Source organism: Petaurus breviceps, unplaced genomic scaffold, assembly GCF_028583685.1.
Source record: "Petaurus breviceps papuanus isolate PSGF00001 unplaced genomic scaffold, PetGlider_PUasm1.0 90919, whole genome shotgun sequence".
NCBI lineage: Eukaryota > Metazoa > Chordata > Mammalia > Diprotodontia > Petauridae > Petaurus > Petaurus breviceps.
Window position 1 is genome coordinate 47,579,463 of NW_027187378.1, and position 5,319 is coordinate 47,584,781.

Genomic DNA, 5,319 nt, shown 5'->3' on the forward strand with positions numbered 1-5,319 from the left:
AACTTTAAGAGATGTAATCTGAGATTATTGTTTAACTGATACTAAATTGAAACACAGTAAAGTGAAGTTGGAGTAGATCACCTCCAAAACCCTGTGATTGATTGGGGATGGAACTCCAGAATCGGGCTCGAATTCTGCTCAGTTCTTTTCCCACTATAGTACTAATCTGATGTAAGTGGTTAAATGGAACTGTGGGGCTTGCATCCCTAAAATTGAGGGTGAAGGCCTAGAGACAGCAAGAAAAAGATTCTTTTCCCTACCTTTAGAAGTCCAGGTCCTCCAGGACTGAACTCAGCGTTGAAGAGGTACGCAGAGCTGGTGCCCTTCAATGGGAAAGAGAGCCCTACTCCCCCTGTACCCGTGCTAATTCTATTATTAAGTGTATTTTGTTGTTCTGATCCTACTTTTACCCAGAAAAAGAAATATTGAAGTTTATGAGAGATCATTTCCCTCTCATAGCATGCTCAATTTATAAGCTATCTGAGTTCAATAGAAAATATTGTTTTTGTTTAAAGGTCATTCAGTCTATGGAAACCTGGAAGGAAGGCTGGGAAGGACTTTATTTGCAAGTACCCTAAAATTAAATGTATAAAATCCTGACCTAATACAAGCACTTGAGATTCTAGAAGCCATAAAAGCACCATTATTCTGATCCGGCCATTCTGGAGAATAATTTGGAACTATGCCCAAAAGCTATCAAACTGTGTATTATGACCCTGCAATATCACTACTAGGTTTGCATTCCAAAGAGATAAAAACAGGGGTGGGGGGTAAGGATTAATTTGCACAAAAATATTTATAGAAGCTCTTTTTGTGGCAGTAAAGAATTGGAAATTGAGAGAATACCCATCAGTTGGGGAATGGCTGGACAAGTTGTGGTATATGATTATAATGAAATATTATTGTGCTATAAGAAATGATGAGCAAGATGCTTTCAGAAATACCTAGAAAGACCTATGTGAACTGATGTAAATCAAAGGGAACAGAACCAGAACATTGTATATAGTTACAGAAATATTGTGGGACGATCAATGATTCAGCTGTTCTCAGCAACTACAATGATCAAAGACAATTCCAAAGGACTCATGATGAAAAATGCTATCTACTTCCAGAGGAAGAACTGATAGAGTCTGAATGCAGATCAAAGCATAATACTTTCCACTTTCTGTATTTTTTCATCTTTTTTCCCCCTTTGGGTCACTGTCTTCTTTCACATGACTAATATATTAATTTGTTTTGTCTGGTTGAACATGTATAAACTATATCAAATTGTCTGCTGTAGGGTGGGCAGGGTGAGGAAGAGAAAATTTAGAATTAAAAATTTTTTAAATGAATGTTAAAAATTGTTTTTTACATGTAGCTGGGAGGGAATAAAACATTATTTTTAAAATAAATTAAAAACAAAAATATTTTTTAAAAGCACTGTTGTTCATGTTTCAAGCCCTGGCAGCAGAAATGCAACTTAATAATATTATTAAGTATGATAACTTCTATAATCTAGGACCAGCCAATCCTTTTTTTTCTTTTTTTTTTTTTGTGAAAAAAGCATCAGATTTGGAGTAGAGGACTGGATTTTGCTATTTAATACCTTGGTGACTTTAAGCAAATCAATTCTTGTCCCCCTACTTGTCCCCTCTCTGGTTCTTTCTCATTAAAATTAAGGGGTTAGCCTTTCCCCCAACATGGCGCCGAAGGCGAAGAAGGAAGCTGTTGTCCCCCCCAAGACAGAAGCCAAATCCAAGGCCTTGAAGGCCAAGAAGGCAGTGCTGAAGGGTGTCCATAGCCACAAAAAGAAGAAGATCTGAACATCCCCCACCTTCCGGTGACCCAAGACACTGAGACTTCGAAGGCAGCCCAAATACCCTCGGAAGAGTGCCCCTCGCAGAAACAAGCTCGATCACTATGCCATCATTAAGTTTCCCTTGACCACTGAGTCTGCTATGAAGAAGATTGAGGACAACAACACCCTGGTCTTCATTGTGGACGTCAAGGCCAACAAGCATCAGATCAAGCAGGCCGTAAAGAAGCTATATGACATCGACGTGGCCAAGGTCAACACACTGATCCGGCCCGATGGAGAGAAGAAGGCCTATGTCCGTCTTGTTCCAGACTATGATGCTTTAGATGTTGCCAACAAAATTGGAATCATCTAACTTGCTGTGTCCCCATTCCACCTACGATAAAAATAAAGTTTTCCAAAGAATAAAAAAATAAATAAATAAATAAAATTAAGGGGTTAAACTAAATTTTTGTTTTGTTTTGCTTTTTGGAGGGCAATTGGGGTTAAGTGACTTGCCCAAGGTCATACAGCTAGTTTTTTGTGTTAAGTGTCTGAGGCTGGATTTGAACTCAGGTCCTCCAGACAACAGGGCCGGTGCTCTATTCACTGTGTCACTTAGCCGCCCCGACTACATGGTTTTTGAAGTTTCTTAAAGTTCTAATATTCTAGATTTCAAAAATTTCTCAAACTTTTACAAATTTCAAGTCTTCCCCAAAAATGAATGTGAACCATTGGCTCCCCCTGGAGGTCTACTCTCTCCATAACAGGAGCCTGATAGGGATATACTTTTACAATTCTGTTAAGGATGAGGAACGAAGCAGATTTCTATTTTCAATTGTTTTTAATTCTATGGAAATATGTTTTACATGACTGCACATATGTAATGTATGTCAAACTGCTGTCTTTTAGTCGGGGGTGGAGATGGAGGAAAGGAGAAAATTTGGAACTCAAAATTTTTAAAAATGAATGTTAAAATTGTCTTTACATGTAACTGGGAAAAACAAAATATTATTTAATTGCTTTTAATTCAAACCTGTAAAATTGGGGGGAAGCACTATTTTAATTAGTGCGCTGATGTGAAAAGTTTTCATTCAAGTCACTGAGTTTATGTGCATTTATCTATACATACATACACACATACTTTCATATATAATTTAATAAAGTGTTATTCCCTCTATTAAGTATACAAACATTTAGATGCTGCCCTGATCATTGCCATGTAATTTTACATTTGTAAAGTAGATGTGTTTTGGAAAGTACAGGTCAGAGGTTTCCCTCCTCTACAAAAAGAGAGGGAGCTCTATTTTCTTATCTGGGGGGGGCGGGGGGAGGGCCCTCGGGGAGAAAGAACAAATTTAGACACTAATTAGGGTCACAGCATTCACTTTCTTTTGTGTGCGTGCTTTCCATATATAATTTTGCTTACATATTCTATTTACAGTTGTGTATAGTTTTTCTGATTTCACTTTCATCAGTCCGTGTATCTTCCCATGCTCTCTGTACTTACCATTTTCATTGTTTCTTATAGCACAGAAATATTCCGCTATATTGACGTTCAACAACTCCTTTAACCATTCCTCAACTGATGGGCATTGCTTAATTTCTCCTACTTTCCTATCATTAAATGTTGCTTCTATTAATGTCTTGGTGCATGTGCATTTCAACCACTTTAAAAGACATTAATGCCTCTACCTGGAAAGTGCTTTTGCACCAACTCCTCAGCACGATTCTAAGAAAATACCTGCATCAGACAGAACGGGCCAATGAAAGGCTCCGCCTGTGGCCAACCCCCGAAGCTGCTGGGTGGATGCTCCAGCACGCTGGATCAATCAGCTCTCTCTTCCTGGCTGTTCCGACTCATAGTGCTCGGCTGCCACTAAACTCTGGAGTAGATTACGGTTCCTGGATCTCTGGAGGCCCTTCGCCTCTTTCGAAGTTCACAAGGTCATAGCCTAATAATCCGTGGCCTTTTCACCCCTTTCATAGTTCACAAGGTCATGGCTTAGCCCTAGTCGGATCAGTTTCTTATACTCATTCACCTAAGAAGAGGACCTCAAGAGTGAAACATAATAGACAGAAAACGTGTTCAATGTCACATACCCAGTCTGGGTCAGAGAGATTAGGGTCCACAACTTTAAAAGCTTACAGAACAGCTTCCTTTGACCGCAACTAAGGGGGAAAAATTGAGCTAGGTCGGGCTTGCTCATACCATTTTGTATGCACACGCAATTTTGGCTTAAAAGTCAAATAAAAACAAAACCATAAATAATAGACAGAAAACAGTCCCAGAATGCTCTGAGTCTTGCCCTACACATGTTCAGCAGCAGGATCCCACAAAGCCTATCATATATGCTAAGACTGGGCCGTCATTGGTCAGTTCTCCTGACCATTAATATATTAGATTTTTAAAAAGTTGAGTCCTGTAGTTGCATCAGTATAGGAATCTCTCATCATGGAAATTTCCTCTACGATGCATTGGACAATTCATCTTAGTGCAGAGGTTTCCAAACTTTCTCTGTTGTTAGCACCCTTAATATCACAAGGATTTTTTTTTTTACAGCACCACTACGCCAAAAGAAATACTTCAATACTTGTTTGTACCTAACTGATTAATAAGTATCTATGTCCTAACAACTTTTATTTGTACAAAAATATTGAAAGGAAGAAACACTATTATTTCATTTTTAACGACAGTTGCTTACTAACAGGAATGTGTACCTATTGTGTACTGAACAGCTTCTCTAACCTTAGTATTAGATTGAACACTACCGGCCTCATATACTGTTCCATATTAATTTTCACTCAATGCTTACTTTTTTAATCACAGAAAACAGTGGAAACGCAACTTTGTAAAGATACAATCAGAAAGTTTGAGAAATTACTGGTAAAGCTGAAAGTCTGAGTAAACAGAAAACATTTCCATTAGATTGTAAACTCCTTGAGGGCAGGGACTGACTTTTGTCTCTGTATATGTTTGCATGTTGTCTCTCCCATTACATTATAAGTTTTTTGAGGGGAGAGACTGCCTTTTGCCTATTTTTGTATTCCCAGCGTTTGGCAAAGTACCTGGCATATAATAGGTACTTAAGAAATGTTTATTGATTGATTTCAAACATTAGAGAACTTCATGGAAAGGAATGAAGCCTGATCTAATATAGAAACCATGAACTACTTCTAGGTAATAGTTCAGCCTGGTTGGAGAGATGTCAAGAATTACTGTGTTTCCCTTGAATGAGATAGCATTCATAGAACACTTGGCACAGTGCCTTGGCACAGAAAGGTGCTTAATAGATGTTTATCGACTGAGTAGTTGTATCAGAAATGCCATATTCACAATGCCTATGGAGATTACAGATATGCTGATATAATTATCCATCACAAAATGCATCATGCTTGCCATATGGGGAAATAAACTAGAAAATTTATTAAGATACCAAAAGACTGAGTCCAAAAACCAGAAAGTGAAAGCCATCAGAGTAGTTATGACATTGGCACAGGTAGATAAAGTAGAAAGCACCCACATTTTCAAGCCTTTAAAA

General features: G+C 38.2%; 1 long non-coding RNA gene across 1 annotated transcript; it reads left to right on the forward strand.

Annotated features, from left to right (window-relative positions):
- Window positions 1–1,511: 1,511 nt before the first annotated feature.
- On the forward strand, window positions 1,512–2,190 carry LOC138151856 (uncharacterized). The gene is made up of 2 exons (XR_011165943.1): window positions 1,512–1,760; window positions 1,850–2,190. It is a non-coding gene; the product is annotated as an uncharacterized lncRNA (long non-coding RNA).
- Window positions 2,191–5,319: the final 3,129 nt, after the last annotated feature.